Genomic DNA, 17759 nt, shown 5'->3' on the forward strand with positions numbered 1-17759 from the left:
TATATATATATATATATATATATATATATATATATATATTAAAAGCAATATCCTAATTGTGTTCATTTTGTATTGCAAAACACTTCTGCTGCTATTGAGGTGGGATACAGGTACGGTTAGGGACAGGTTTGGTGGTATGGGTTTAAGGGTGGGTTTGTACTTGTCAGCAGAGTTATTATAAATGGATTACAGTAATAAATTACATATGTAATTACATAAAGGTATTTTTCAAAATGTAAGTACAATGTAAAAACGTGTGTACACAATAAGTTCATTGCAAATAATTAAAATTTTATTATATGCAATGCATATATAAATATGATATTATAACATATATGATTATAAATGTACTATACATACAGGTATTAGTTAAGGCCACCTAATATTAAGTGGGACCCAATTTTGTATCTACACACTACCCAAAATTTTGGGGTAGTAAAACAGCAATATTGTTAAATGGTATTACATTTTAAAATAGCCGTTTTCTTTTTTAAATATATTTTAAAATATAATTTATTCCTGTTATGGCAAAGTTGAATTTTCAGCAGCCAGTACTTTAGTTTTCAGTTTATCCTTCAGAAATGAAACTAATTATTATTATTATTTTAAATATTTCCTGTTTAATATTTATATGGAACTTTTTTTTTCTTTGATACCACACACACACACACACACACACACAAAAAACCTTTTTCATTTAGAAATCTTTTGTAACATTATAAAGGTATTTACTGTCAATTTTGATCAATTTAATTAAACTTTGCCGAATAAACCCACAAGTCTATGTACCGATGCACAACAACAACACTCATCAACACCTTAGGAGAGATAATACTGGGATTTAATTAATGTCTAAAGAAAAGCTGTCTAAAATCAATAAATCCCAGGCCTGTTTGTTTTCATGTGTATAGGTGAATCACTGCAGTGCTGCATGAATTGGACTAATTGAAGTGTGCAATTTATAAGAAGGCTTTAAGAAGGATGTCCATGACAGTTTGATACATGAGGCCGTAATTGATCTGCATGGTAAGAGACTGATATAATGGGCTGAAAGAAACCTGGATCTTGGGAAATGGATCAGCTCTCAGTGGGGAGTATCTTTGATGCTGATCTGCTGCTGCTCTGAATGCCTTAAACAGAATTGGTAATTTAAGAAGTAACTCATGTAAATCTAAAATATATTACATTATTATAAATACTTTGTTTTATACAAGAGATCTTCAAAAAGCTTCAGAATTATTATTATTTTTTTTGTCACTTGCTAAATGGCTTACATATATTTTAAACAGCACACTTTTGTAGAGAAGCAACCCCTTTAATAACTGTGATATATGGAAACCACTCCACTCCATTTCATGGGAAAAAAATGCCAGATGTAAGTTGACTGGTTAGAAGTTTATCCACAGTTACAAATGCTTCCAAGAATGCATAAGTTCAAACATTCCTCAACCTCCAGAGAGAACACAAAGTGAACCACAAATGTCGTATTTTTTCAGTTAACACAACTGGATCAGGAAGAACTATTGGTGGCAAGTGCAAACCTGCCAACAACCTCATTCAACCCATTCTCGAAAGGAAGTGGGGCCTCCTCAGGACCAGCAGGGTCTTTGTCTCCTGCTCCGGCTTAATTAATAAATTTGACAGTAATAGCCAGAACAACAATATGTTTTAACCTGGCAGGATTGTGGAGCATGTAGCGATTGCAGGGCCTGTGATGAAGGTCCTGGGCAGGAATTAAAAGATCTTTGCAGGGATTGTCTCTCTCCGCTAGGCAGGAGATTTGAGTCTGAATGAAATGATTGTATCAGATAGAAATCGATGGCAATCCATGGTTCCCTTAATCCAGCCACAGTGCACAGATCAGGCTCTGATGGAGGCAATCTCTCAGCCATCATTACACTGCACGGATCGATCACGCTCTCTGCGAGGCACAAGCCAGCCCATCCTCTGCCTGAGACAAGGGGAGGTGAAAGGCCTACATAGCTTAAAAGGCTCTGGATGCCTGACTTGATACAGAGTTGTTTGTTAAAGGTAATTAACACAAACTAAACTAAAAGCAAACTAAAAGTAAAAGAGGTCTCTAAAGGGAAAACAATACATGCAAATAATAATAAATAAATAATAGTAAATAAATAATAATAAAAAATGTTTTGTCTGTAAGAATTGCTAATGTACTATGCTAATAGACTTATATAAGGGATAGTGCACACAGGACACTGCCATCCTATATAATGACTCCAGAAGCTAGTACACCACCTTATAATGACTGAGACAGATGTAATTACTTGTTAGATTTAACAATATATTTATTTTGATATTTATTTATATTTACAGCCTAGCCCTTAAGATTAGATTAGACACCATATTGAATTTACATGGATAAAAACAAGGCTGTTCTCTAAAGTTTTTTTTCTAATGAAAGTTGTTTTAGAAAGACATTTCGTCAGCTGAACAATTGGGGTGTTGTTAAACAACAGTACAAGCCACTAAACATACTTCAGTCCCTCACAGTCTCATTTTTATCCCTGTCGAAAATTAAACATTGCTTACCCTATGCACGTCTTGATTTTGCTTGAGTTAGATGTGTTCCTAGGTCAACACATTTTGTTGACCCTGGAACAACATTTTAAGCCAAGAATTTAGTTTTGACCATATCCCTACACCTAACCCTAACCTTAGCCATGAGTAATCCCTAAAATTAGAGGAAATTATGGATGAATGACACTGATGTACAAGCAGTAAACACTGATTGCAAGCCTAAACTTCACAAAAACTATAAACTGGTTCTTCAAATCTGATTGGTTAAGCAAAATGTTGGATCAGGGTCAACAAAGATGTTGATCCAGGAACGTCACACTTAAAATCAGGCTCTGCCATACCTGAATAGGTCTATTCTGTACCAAGGCAATACTAAAACATCACAGGCACATTTTCAGGACCTAAAAATCACCCAGTATTCATGTTAGCAATGTTTTTGGATGTGTTTATAGTAATATTAGCTAAGAAGCAAGCTAATGCCAAACAACCTCTCTCTAGCCCGCCATCTCACTTCCCTGCTGTATAGTAGGCCTAAGTGAAAGATCACATCAAAAGAGTACTGTTTGGTTACACTTTAATTCTCTCTATTAACCACTCTATTTACTTATTAGCATACCGAACATAGCTGTTTATTAGTGCTTATAAATGACATATTCTGCCTGACCATATACATCCCCAATCCATACCTAACCTTAACAATTACCTAAATAACTATTCATAAGAAGCCAGTTAGGACTTTATTGAATCAAAAGTCATAGTTAATGGTTTGTTTTAGTGAGAACTTGGGTTTCAGAAAAAAATATCACAATACTTGGGTCCTTTTGGAACATTTTGGATCCTTCACAATCAGTATTATCGTAACTTTGACAATGTGTTTACAAGTTAAGATTATTTTTTTGGCAAAAATGATATGTTACAGTGAGAGCAAATTTCTAGTGGACTATTTTCCGAAAGCCAGCCAAAAGCGAACACCCTTTGATTTAGTCTAAAAGAACAAAGCAATAAATTCAGAAAGTGCCAATGTTTGTGAAATAAATCTCCAAGCAGTGAAAAACTACACAAGCAACTCTAATTGTAATCATCGGCAATTTCAGACATTGTTAAGTTTTCTTCCCCAGCGCACACATCAACTTAGCTCTTAAAGCCCCGTTCTAATTTCCCACCTCCGTCAAAGTCTGCTCCGCACCCAGAGCTTGCTCTCCCTCTGAGGGCTTTGTCTGGATCTATGTAAAACAAGTAATTAATTCCCAACATCAATATTCCACTCATGAGCAGTGATCAGAGCCGGTACGTGCACAGAAGAGCTGCGCAGTTAAGCCATTGAGCCTCGGTTTTGAAGCGTTTTCTTTATGGGTCTTCCATAACTAACCTCCGCTCTAGTGTTTATTTCAGCCCCCTGTTCCAAAGCCTGCCGGCATCGAGGAACTTTCTCACAGCAATTAAGCGAGTGCCGCTGTGCTCGTTAATTACTCTGGCATGGTGCTGTTGTCACAAATCTAGATTTGCCCCTGGTCATTAAAAATTGCACTAAAGGATATTTTGAGATGAATTATTCAAAGTGATGGCTCGCTCTCCATTATTCATGTGCTGAGAGGACGATTTGCATTGCCACACTGTAAATGTTATTAATCTTGCCAATTACAAAACTTGTTGCAACTTGCTTTCACATGCTAAGCCTAGTGTTCATGCCGCAAGTTGGCTTTAATGTTTAAATGTTTGGACATTTAATGAAACTTAAACAATTGTGGAAACAAATGGCATAGCAGAAATGTTATCACGTATGCTGTAGGACATAAACTCATTCGCCTCTGGCACGGGAATGTGATCAAGGCCAGCTCCATCGTAGGTTAAGGCACTATGACCGATCTTCCTAAAGGGACGACTTCCAACATACAGTATGCCATTAAAAATTCTGATGGAAAGTTACCAATGAGTCTCATGGAAGAGCGTTAGCATGCTAGCAGGAACATATAAAAACAATTGGATGTGAAAACAAGCCTGCTCAATTAATACATATCCTATAGCTATTCTTGTGAGGAGGCTTTTAAGTACAAAAAACATCCTGGACACTTAAAACATAGTGAAATATTGGTCTTAATGAGAGATCCAACTTGAATATATAATCTCTGGTGCTGGAACGGTGAATAAAGGCCTTGATGCAAAGATTCCTAATCCATATAGTCTGATGTAATGCATCTCAACCCTGAGCAAGCTAAATTACACCAGGAGCACACCCTCATTAATTACTTAGGCTGTCGGCAGCATCTGAGATAAAGGAGACTGTAATAGCAGTGAGGGAACACATGCTTTAGATTGTAGAGTCAGCAGCTCTTTATGTGTGCAGTTCTGGAGCAGAGCTATAAAACTTACTGACATCATGTGTGCCTCTGTATGATCATTGGGATTCAGTATGATTTTAGCAAATTCTAATCTGCATATGCAGAAAACTGCAATATTGCTCCCAGAACGTAGTTTTTTAGAACAAGCTTTCAATCAATATTATATGCAGTACAGACTGAAACCTATTCATTTCTCCAAATGTGCAGAGGCGCCTTCACAAAGTTTTGAAATGTGGATTTATTTAATGTTGGTCTCAGTCATTTATAATAGATGGTGAAAAAACTATCTGCTAGCATTGCTTTTCATCCTAATGATTTCAAATCAGCCAGATTCTGTAGCTCAATCAGTATGGTGCTAGTTACCAAAATCATGGATTTGATTCCTATGGAATACATGAACTGATGAAATGCTCAGTTTACCTTAGAATTCCAATGTTAGACCTGGGAATGACATCACACCCAAACTGACCATGTTCCAGTATACAAGTCACAGAACCAAGATGAACGCATCCATTGATAGAAATAGTAGTCAATTAAAACACACAAAGAGGGGCATAGTTTGCTAATAAAGGGATATTTTGCGTAGATTTATATAAAAATCATATTTATGAATAATGGTTGGTTTGAACACTTTTTCGAGACAAGGCTGTCAAACCATGATCCTCTGGTCTCAGCTATGTTGGCAAAATATTTTTTTTACATCATAAGGAGAATGTCTAATTGTGATAACACTTCATCAGGGATTAATGTAAAATGCACAGTTTGTTCAGTGATGAGTCTGCATGCAGCCAAATCATTCACAACAACAAAGATCGGGCGATCAGTATCAGAATCAGATTTTACTAGAAAATATTTTCTAAATGCATAATCTCTTTTGTCTTGCAAATGATAAATGATTGAATTAATATCAAATTTTCTCCAATAAAAAACCTCACCATTATACCTCATCATATCTCAATGATAAACTGATATCATAAAAATTATTTCCACTATAATCCCGGTATAAATACAGTGTCTCTATGTAAACTAGCCAACGTTAAAGATATAAAAACATTCAGGTGAAATTTAATTAATGCATTGTATAATTGAGTACTTGAGATTTTGAATGCATTCCATATAACCCTTGGAGAGTATAGTGGTCCAGTGCAATTGAATAAATCATCATCCGTGACTAGATTAATCAAAATGTCAGACTGCTGTTGTGCATGGCTGTCTTTTACTGCTGTCCATTTGCAGTGCGAGAACATTCTCCTCTTATTTTGTGAGAAAAGTATCAGCCCATCACAAATTAATCTTACTGCTTGTTCTAATATCGTCATCTTCTGTTCTGTGGGCAAGAGTTGATAGTTTTCACATTGAACACAAGAAATTACCCATTTAATGATAAAGAACCCCATTTTTAAAAGGTTAGTTTACCAAAATCATGTCGTTCCAAACCCGTAAGACCTTGCATAGACAGTAACGCAACTGAAACATTTAAGGTCCAGAAAGTAAGTAAGGACATAAATAAAATAGTCCATGTGACATCAGTGGTTCAACCTTATTTTAAGAAGCTCCAAAAATAGTTTTTGTGTGCAAAGAAATTAAAAATAACGATTTTATTCAACAATTTCTTTGTGTATTGATAACACTTTAGAATAGGTAACACTTGTTAACTATTAACTACGACTTTTCTATCAGTGAATTCTTTATTTGCTGCTTATTAATAGTTAGTAAGGTAGTTGTTAAGTAGGGGTGTAACGATACGCGTATTCGTATTGAACCGTTCGGTACGACGCTTTCGGTTCGGTACGCGGTACGCATTATGTATACCGAACGGTTCGTTGGAGTAATTAATTATATTTGGAAAAAAAAAAAAAAGAGAGAGAAAGAAATATAATGATATGCGTTCAACAAGGTAGCCCAATAACCCAAACAACGTAACAGGCAACGCCCCTGACACTCCCGAAGAAGAAAAAAACACCATCTTATATGTTTATGTTAGGCTACTCAGCAGGCGCTCGCTCACTCAGTACGCGCTGAAGGCTCGTTGCAAAATAGCCAATGCGTTTAACAGACTAGAAATGAGAAGATCCCCCAATAACCAACAGGTCTGGTGTTTGGGTGCACTTTGGATTCCCTTTAAGCTATAATGGTGATGGCAAGAGAGTGGTGGATAAATAAACAACGGTATGTCGCATCTGCAACATGACAGGGTACACCAGCGGGATTACAAAAAAAAAAAAAAAAAAAAAAAAACAGCGGGAATATCTGGGATATATGCGTCAGTACTATCTGGGAAAAGATGAAAAAAAGGAGAAACATGCACGCAGCAAACTATCCCTGCAGCATTTAGACACTATAGCTTACAGGGAATCCAACCCAAACACCAGACCTGTTGGTTATTTTAGGATCTTATATTTCTGGTCTGTTAAATGCATTAGACATTTTGCAACGAGCCTTCAGCGCGTGCTGAGTGAGCGAGCGCCTTAGGGGCCGTTCACATATCGCTCCTAAAAACGCGTGGAAAACGCTAAGGGCGTCTTTCTCCTGAGGCGTCTGTCTTTGCTAAGCAACAATGACGTGCTCTCTCCATGAGACGCGGAAATTTCAGCGAAGGATAAATGGATTTGCAGCTCTAAAAATCGCTTGCAGTAGCTCTGCTACTGAATTTATTTCAAAATTGCAATCCATATACAACTATGATCAGCTGTTCCTTCATCTTGGCTGAGCTCTCAACGTTGTTACGGGAAAGGATGAAGCTGATTGGTTGGTTCTTGTCACATGACCCGCGGTGCGCTTGCGGCATTCTGAAAAGTTGAGATGTTTTTACATTTTGCTGTATCTAAAACGTATCGAACCGAACTGAACCGAACCGTGACATCAGTGTATCGTATCGAACCGAACCGTGAATTTTGTGAACCGTTACACCCCTATTGTTAAGTTTAGGTATTGATTAATAGGTGTAAACATTAAAAATTTTTTACTTTAGTCTTCAATGCTTGTTCACATATGTGTTTGGTGCTACTGATACAGGAGCTGGTGTTCTGATGTAGCAAGACTTTCAAAGACTGGTGCAGAAGTAAATAAATTGTTGAATAAAGACATTATATTTGTTTCCTTGTGCACAAAAAGTATTCTTTTAGCTTCATAAAATTAAGGTTAAACCACTTTTGTCACATGGACTTTTTAAACAATGTCCTTACTACCTTTCTGGGCCTTGAACATTGTAGTTGCATTGCTCTCTATGGAGGGACAGAAAGCTCTCGAATTTCATAAAAAACTCCTTAATTTGTGTTTCAAAGATGAACAAAGGTCTTACATGTTTGTAACGACATGAGGGTGAGTAATTATTGACAGAATTTGTATTTTGGGGTGAACTATCCCTTTAAGGACAAACTGGGTTTTTCTTGGAAGTTATGTTGATGATGGCTACAGCAAACATCAATATTAATATTTCTGAAACTTTGGGTCTTTGAACTAAACTGAAGTGCGTTGTTCTGAATGTCTTGTGCTTTAGACAGCTTAATAGTACTTTATAATGATTCTCCATGTTATTAATGTGTTTTAATAACTATTCAGTTTTGCTGTGAACTTACATTAAAGCAGAGACTCATGTCGACAGATCATGACATTAATAATCATGGGAATTGGTCATGTAGATTATTGTGACTAGAACTATGAATACATTTTATGAAACATTATGATTAATTTGTTCATTAAATAGTTTGAATTTGTGATGAAGAGGCCAGTTTATGTATCTGAATAGGTCAGATCGTTTTTTCCAACACATGCATACATGCCCAACATAGGGCAGCTGTGGCCTAATGGTAAGAGACTTGGACTATAGTTATCTGAAGGTCGCTGGTTCGAGTCTCTGTGCTGGCAGGAGTTGTAGGCTGGGGGTGGGGGGTGGGAGTGAATGAACAGCGCTCTCCTCCACCCTCAATACCCATGACTGAAGTGCCCTAGCAAGGCACTATACCCCCAGTTGCTCCCCGGGCGCTGGATATATAGCTGCCCAATGCTCTGGGTGTGTTCACTTCTCACTGCTGTGTATGTGCACTTGGATGGGTTAAATGCAGAGCAGCAATTCTGAGAATGGGCAACCATACTTGGCAAATGTCAAGACTTTCACTTTTATGCATTGTCTGTTTTGTGCAGATATTCACTCAAACAGACACACATGTGCTAATACACAAGTTAACAACAAGATCAGCATCCCCCACCCTCTTCTATTCTAACATTCAATGTGAAAATCTCTTTTTGCTTGTAGTAATCTCATAAACATGGCTTTCTCTATCCCCATGATGCAGCTCAGGCAATAAAATCACTTACATAAACGTCTGGACCGAAAAAACGATGTGATAAAAACAGCTAACATATTACTAGTTCCACTTTGAATTCCATGGATGTGCTCTGGTTGATTTCCTATAGGAGCGCTTTATACCCACTTTTTATCACTAGCTCTGTCCTGCTGTTTGAGAGCCTGTTTTAATACAGGCTAACACTGCCCTGTAGGATAATGAGAAGATGTGGTCCATTATGCTCCAGAGGGGGTTTTACTGTCTCACCTAGCCCGCATCGTCATGGCATGTGAAGTATACAGAAGATCACACATGGACAATATAAATAGACTGGCGGCAAGGTTTTGCCCTGCAGTCATACATGTTTGTTTAATAACATCAAGCTGCACTTGTTTTAATCTTATGAACCAAACAATGTTTTAATAACATGATTATAATTTTTCACAGAAGGGAAAAAGTCTTGCATGAAGAAATCAATGTTACCCTCAGGGACCACAACATAAACAAGCTATCACATCTTAGTAATTTACAAAGGATTATTTTTTCAATTGTCTTTAGCAATTGGAGTACCCAAGCACATCACATATCAGATGTCTCCCTAATCAAACAAACCTGATTCAAATGTGTGCGTCAAATATGGGAGGGACATCAAAATATTCAGTGTTGCAATGTGCAAGAACTCCAGGACCAGAGTTGCAAACCACTGGTTTATAGAATAGTGTTTCCCAATTCTTCCTGAAGGCACACCAACAGTAAACATTTTGGATGTCTTCTTATCTAATCCATCTATTACAGATTTTGTAGTCTCTACCGACAAGGTAATTGAGTTGGATCAGGTGTGTTTGATTAGGAAGAGTGCAAAAATGTGTTCTGCTGGTGTTCCTCCAAGAACATGGTATAGATATACCTTATTTACCCAGCAGAGATAGAAGTTTCAGCTTCAGATGGCACAGAGTCTAAACACTGACCATCTGATACTGTTCACAAAACTAGAACTCTAGAATCTGCAAAACAGTAATCTGATTGACTTGATTTTGTTTCTGAGTTTCTGATTTGAAGATACAATTCATGACAAAAAGAATCCCATATGATGTTCCAAACAAGTATGTTTCACTATGTTTCCCATTCCCATAAGTAGGATTCCCATAAGTAAAAAAACACAAAAAGAAAACCCACTGATATTACTATACTTGTGTAAGGCATACCAGGTAGACACACACAGACACACATAAAAAGTTAACAATTCTACCAGTTAACAATTAATACCAGAAAATAAATTTTAGTAATAAGCACCCTGAACAGCATGTAATCACAAAATATGGTTGCTTTCTAGAATAAGCTGCAGTGTGAGGGACCAGACCGACTGCTGTTAAATCAATGACTGCCAGATTACCACAGACAGACAAAGAAATAAAGAGAGACAGGGACAGGGAGACAGAGGTGAAAAAGACAGAGGAGAAGGGAGAGAGGGAAAGAATGAGCTCTGATTAGACTCCATATTATGTATGCATCTCCATACTTCCTCTTTGCTCCCCTTTTATTAAGGATCTTATGATGTGCCATCATTCATGTCTGTGTGTCATTCTTCCCCTCTGAATGGGATCATAATCTCCCCAGCTTTGCTTTTAATGGCAAAAGTGACGATATGCTAATACCTGCTGGGTGTGCACCTCAATTTGACACCTCTGTGATTCTTTGGGTTAGCATAGGCAGATGTGCCCACTGAAGCGGAACCAGCAGGGCCACGTAACAGGCTTACTCATTAATGAGGCTCTGACAAACCACAAGCATGCCAATTAATGGGACTGAATGAACCCTTTAAACTGGAAGATTAAGAACCGACGCATTCTGACGAGACAACAGAGACTCTTGCGGTAATGTATTCCAAACTATGGCGGAAGACTCTGACGGTAATGGTTTTACACAGTACACTGTCAGCACCAATTCTCTCACTTTGGGAGGTGAAAAGGCAAGACTGATGATTTGTTCTGTCCGAGAATTGTAAAGATTGTAGACTGGTGTGCAAAGTGCAACAAAGGTCAAAGCTTGTTTATCTGGAACACCACAAGAAAGTCTTCTAAAAGGGGTCTTGTAAAAGGACTAATAGGCAACTGACAGTTTATGGAGCTCATTGCGTGGCAGGTCTGATTAGATGTGCGTCCACCTGACATGTTACCCTCTTTTGTCTGGAAGAGACTGCAGAAGTTGAAGACCCATGAGAGATGACCCCACTAGCACCTTGTCCACCATTGACAAATGTCTTCTCCGCAGGGTAGTGTCAATCAGGCAGCACACGCACTTTATTGAAAAGCTGCCATGCTTGGGGATGGGACAAGTGACCATATGAGTTTTTTTTTGTTCTGTTGAACTTGTGTCCCAATGGTACCATCTATGTCTTACCTTCCGAGATGGGAGAAGGTACACTGTGGAAGCATGGAACGAAGGGTGTTTAGAAGATTGCTGAGAAGCTGCAATGGGGAAGTAAAGCACATAGGGGTGGTCAGCCCAGTAAGTGGTCTGACATGGGCCCCTCAGTACGCTGCATTGATTGTTCTCTCTTCTCCCTCGACCCCTCACTGTAGGAGGAGGCCTCAAGCAAAATGCCGGTAATTGATCCTCCAGTATATCCCCTTGTGCGCTTCCCTGGCCTGCAGATGCTGCAGGGGATCTTTCACTGCTAATGCACCCCCTTGTTTCGGCACTTGCTGTTCCTGCTGTGATAACCCCTTAAGTCCTAGCAAGACTGGATCATTAGGCCGAGGAGCATCCAGTCTTCAGAAACCGCCTACATCCTGAAACTTTTCATCATGTTTTTCACCATCCCAATTATTGACATTTCTTATAGAGTCTCTGATGCAGAATCATTGCCATTTCTGCTGGACACTAGCGAGAGAAACCGAAGCTTGTGATCAAAACCAGCCACTGCCCATGCAGATGAAAGTAAATTGTCACTACCAGTTTGTTCCAATGTCCTGAAGCGATCAATCACCACTAAAAAGTTGGTCTGTTAGAGTATCCAAACAAACCTACTATCATATGGAGGTTTTAGGTACTTTTTTGTTGCACTGTTTGATTTAATCACCCGCTGGAAAGCTCTGAAACCAAGAACATGGCTTATAGCCTCTCATATTGTTACTGTAAGTTTTTAGATCAGGCACTAGGATTAGTTTTCACCTTCTGTAAGCTGTAAGAGCACTGCATATGTTAAATTATAAGCTTCATTGGTCAGGCTAATTAATGGTTCATAGCATCCCCTTGAAATTGATTACTCTAGATGAAGGCAGCCAAATCAAACAGGGTAAACCCTCACAGCTAACTGCGAATGAGGTGAAAACATCTTGAAAAACAAACTTGTTATAACCAGTCCTCACTGTTACAGTGCTTTATCAGGCCTCTCTGGCCAGACAACTCTATTACAAACTTGCTTTATGGCAATTTTTGCCTTTTTTGCCCAATTTGATAGGGTTTTGTGAGACTCATTTTTAAGAGCATAGCTTTAAAAAAATGAACCATGTACAGAAATATGATACTAGACACGGCTACATATTAAAAGTGGGTACAGTAGTTCCTCTCATTGTTTTAAAATCATCTCAGTTTGTCACTATCCTACTTTAACCAAAAAAACAGTGAAAGTGAATCTTGTACACATAAATAGGCATCTACAGCCCACTGCCATTTGCTTCTCCCCTGAAAATGATATCTCTACCAGCTCCTTCCCAAAATGAAGTCTGCCCAGCAACCAATTGACTGTAAGTTCCAGTTCAGGAAGCACCAATTATAGCAGCATCTGTGATAGTCCCTCATGTTCTGTCTGATGCGGATGAGGTGCTACATGTTGTCAGCCGCAGACCTCTCTCGTGTGGCCTTGCCCGATGTCACACTCTTGCATCATGAGGTGAAGATGGAGTGTGTTGTCTCAGCCACAGACGAATGTCCACAGTTAGCCTCTGGAGTGAGAGGAGTAATTGTGTATCAATGGTCAGCCCCCTTCAGGCTTACTAAAGGGGGAAGAGATCATGCCTCCAAATTCCTTTAAGCTCAGTCGAATCTTGCACACATTAATCTCTTTGCTTCCAACTGTTTAAAACATAGGCAGAGTTTAGCACTGACCCCCCCAAGATGAGAGCCACTCATGATTTTGTCTGAGCTATGAATAAAAAATTTAAGAATTCACATTTTCTAATTTTATTTGTATTATCTTATTATTTGAGTGGATAGAATAAGTTTTGGGCTAAATTAATTCCAATTATTTTTAAGCCCCATATTCTTGCGACTCAAGATTGCAAATTGTTGCAAAACATGAGAGGACTCTCTTTTCGTCAGTTTTTTTTCTTTTTTTCTTAACATTTTTTTTTTAATAAACCAGGTAATAAAAAATTTATGAATGATGGACTGAGTCACTGCTGGCTGAATTGGACAGGCAATTTTCACATGAAGCAATGGCCTTAAGTGTGGCATCAGTCCTCTACTAAGCATGTACGCAAGCCTTAAGTTTCACCCTCAGCTTGTGACAGCTGAAATGGATGCTGACTGTTGGTTCGGCTACATCAGAAATACAGTTTCTCAGTTATGAGGAGAATAAAAAACTGGCTCTGATCTTTAATGGCGCAGGACAAATTCTCAGATCTTTCTCTACTGTACATAGAGAACGATTTGCCTGAAAATGTATCAGAAGAGATAACGTTATTGAAAGAAAGATAGCAGTCATCTACGCAACTCAGAAAAAGAGGTGGCATGGTTCATCTGCAAGTGGGTGCCCCCAAACTCATAAGTGAAACTCCATCTATGGTTTAAAAGCCAACTAAACTTTTGAGATTCTCACAACCTGTTAGTTTGGCTTAATCAAGCTAACAATAAATAATCTGGTTTAAGACCTACAAATATAGTACACTATGAGTTTTAAATGAAATGCATTTTTTTGATTTAACCATTAAAAGGTAGTAAACTACTTTTACAGCAGTTTGCACTAGTGACAACATGTGGTTGTGTACCTATTTGGCTTCTAACAGTAACTGACGCACCAATTAATTTTTTATATGGCTCTTCATCTTTTCAACTTTGTAAACCAAACTGTGTGAATTAGTTCCAAATCAAAACTTCAGACACAATATTTAAGCTTAAACTTTACAGCATCAGTGACAGAAATGGGTTTTGAAGACTATTCACAGTGCGGCGATGTCACCCCCATGTCTCAGATTGCCTTTGAGTTGCACCATATCGAACCCCTGCTGATGTGGTTACCTTAGTGCCTCAATGATGAGACAGAAAAAGATATTGTTAGTAAAAAAGAAAAGGAACAAAAAGCCAGCAATAACTCTTCATGTTATCAGTCTTGTGGTGGAATATCCTCTTTTCTCCTGGGAATGGCTTTTGTTCTTGCTGGAATCAGAATATCAATCAAAGAAAACTGTAAATGAGACACAGAGGGAAGCAAAAGTAGCGCTGTTTCTAATTGATCAATGGCTTGTTCAAGGACTTAAGAGTCTGACTGGTCTCATTAACTCAAATGTATGGGGTCTCTGGCTAAAGCACCTTGCAGAGAAAGCATCGCCAGAGGGCATTCGTACTACCCTCAAATAAAACTTAAACTGAAAATATACAGGGCTTTCGGTGAGTTTATTTGGTGCTGTCATCCCTTCAAAGTGTTGTTGTTTCTTGCAGTTGGCGGACAGATGCCGTGTTCAAAGTGTTAGGTTTCTTGTTTTCTTCCCACAGCTACAACTTAGGGCTATCAAGGACTTATTGCACATCTGATCCTCTAATACCCTGAATTTCATACAATTGTGTTGCTGGAAAATGAAAAGAAATACAACATAAAACATCTCTGGCTCTTAAGAGGGTGGCCATTAGCGCTCTAAAGACTGGACTGGGTTTAACTTGTCAGAAGACTTCAAAGCCGGAGGTGCTGGTCTCTCTGAATCTGCTCGGGCTGATGGGGAATTATTGATTGCGTGCTAAAACATCTCAAGGCGCTGGTGTACAACATTGGGCTTTTAAATGCAGCCCCTCAGACACAGAGCATGCATAATGCATTTGTTTCCATCAGCAAGGTAGATTCACTAGAAATACTGTAGTGAAGTCGATGTGTTGATGTAGTCAAACTTGTACTAAAGAGGTTGATTCAGGGAAATTAAGGTGTGAATTATACTAAAAAAGTTTCCCATCAAATCTACTTTTAAAACTTTTGAGGGTAAAGTATGTAATTTATGGGCCGCTAGTGACACCAGACTAAACTTTTTGTGAACTTCAGACACTTTTATGTCCCAGGAGTTGACTTTTATTAAAACAGATTTGAACTTTTTTCTTTTGTTATATAAAGGTCACATTAAAAATAGAAACTTTTGTCGATTTCTGGCTCGAGGTCCTTTGCCGATTCCATTACACTATTTATTCCCTGTGCTTTCCTGTTTGTTCTGTATAATATCCTATCCAATAAAGGCCAAAATATAAAAGAACAATATTAAAAATAAAAAAAATAATAAAAAGGTCAGTGTAACTGTTTACTAATGACACAATGTCAGTGAAGTGACACCAAAATGTCAAATTTGTATTGTAATCGGTGTTGGGATTACTGTAACTAATTACTAGTCACTACTTGTAACTGCTAACTGTTTGTAATATACAAAATAGCGTTAAAGTTCACTCTCAGTGTTTCATTTGGGGTTTTTTGAGGGGGTGGGGGCTTGCAAACTTGAGATCCATCATAAACTCAATGGTTTTTCTGGTGCAAATTAAAGACTAATTCAAACATAACACCATTTCTCATCATATTGCTATTGGACCGTTTTCTGGCCCCTGTGATTAATAAGAGCCGGAGCTGCATTCAGATCACACAGGTGCTTTAATGAGCAGGGTCAAAGGTCAGATGGTCAGTGCAGAAGCAATTTGCACCCTGCAAATAATTTTCATTCTAGACTCCTGGTGTGAAAATATCCATTTGTTTAGCAATTCAAATATTGATCCGTCTGCTTCCAAGGGTGTTGTTCAGCATGGATGTTGAACATGCACCTTTCTATTGAACCTGAATAAATATATTGTAACGACCAGCCAGAGCAGCATTTATCAGGCCAGTACAACTGAACTCTTACATGAATACAAACAAAACTGCTAGCAAACACCTACCATGAAAAATGCACCAGGAACGTAATTGGGTGCCATGTGGAGCTCATCTCAGCAGACTATCCTCTAATCAAGCTCAAAACAGTTGCAGAGAACAGTACAGCTCCTTCCTCTTCTCATTTGGCTGTGTGCATGCGTGCGTGCTGCGACAGGAAGTCTGTGTGTGGGGAGGGGCGGTGGGTGGTGGTTTGGGGGTTCTGTCCTCATTACCAGCAGCCTAACACCTGAGAGATGAGATGTATGTTGATGCCCAGACCTGATTTTCACCCCTATTATAACCAGCAGGGGGTCATCGCTATGACATTACAGGGACTGAATGAGCATGGATGGGGCAGAACTGGCAGCTTACTCTAGGGGGCTACAGAACTCCGGAGAAGAGCTTAATGCTGAGAGGCTGAGTGCCATCAGATGCTCATTCAGTTCAGCTAGGCTAAATCAATACCACCTGATGAGGTGTCTGACGGCCTTAAGATGTGTATCAATGTAGAGTATGTTTTTTTTTCACCTCTCGTTCCCTTCTTCCTGTGTGTCAAAACTAATTGGGTAAGACTGCCTATCGTGTATTGATTAATCAAGCAGTATAGCTGTAGTCGGTGGCTGACAGGCAAAGGTGCTGATATATTCTGTTTTGATTTGATTGGTGGCTAGTATAACTCAATGGTACTGTACCAAAACACAACACAACAAACTGTGGGAAAGTGCGAAACTGTAAAATGTTCATTAAAACTTTAAGAATACTACAGCAAAACCTGACAGTAGATAGTAACATGAGAAATGTCACTATATTACATTTTGTCATGATTTACTTATTCACTGTCAAACCTGTGTGAAATTTAGCAGCATGTCTGAGTTTCTCTTTACATGATAGTGGATGGGGACCAGTGGCTGTCAAGGTCCAAAAATGACAATATAAAAAGAATCATAAATCCAATTAGGTTAAAAAACAAAACAAAGAATTTGTGAAATCAATAGGTTAATTGTATTGTATTTAACCCCTTAAGCTGTTATTTTGATTTTTTGAGAATTAGGCATATGCAATATTGGACCCACCGGTGGGTCCCCAGAGTTGATGTGGTTTTAAAACAATATAAATACTGTTCGTTTTCTTACACAAACCACTTGTTTCGTGTCTTAGGTCATCAATGTGTACTTATGATGGGGAATTGTTTAATTTGGACTTCGCTGTTCATGCTTTTTGAGGTGGTGACCATAGACCTGCATTATATGAGTCACAGACAAGAACGTTTTGACCGAAAAATATCAAAATGGGAAATACTGAGGAAACAAAGACACCTAGATCTTGGATGCCCTTGAGGTAAGCTAAAACATATCAAAATTTAATTTGAAAGGGAACTATCCCTTTAAAACGATATACTGATATAAATGAAGGTCCAAATTGCAGTTTCAATGTAGCTTCAAAATGCTTAACAAGTACGTTTATCCAACTTCAGTTTTATTGATGCTTGGTTCTGTGACC

This window comes from Carassius auratus, chromosome 17 (genome assembly GCF_003368295.1).
Source record: "Carassius auratus strain Wakin chromosome 17, ASM336829v1, whole genome shotgun sequence".
Classification (NCBI taxonomy): Eukaryota; Metazoa; Chordata; class Actinopteri; order Cypriniformes; family Cyprinidae; genus Carassius; species Carassius auratus.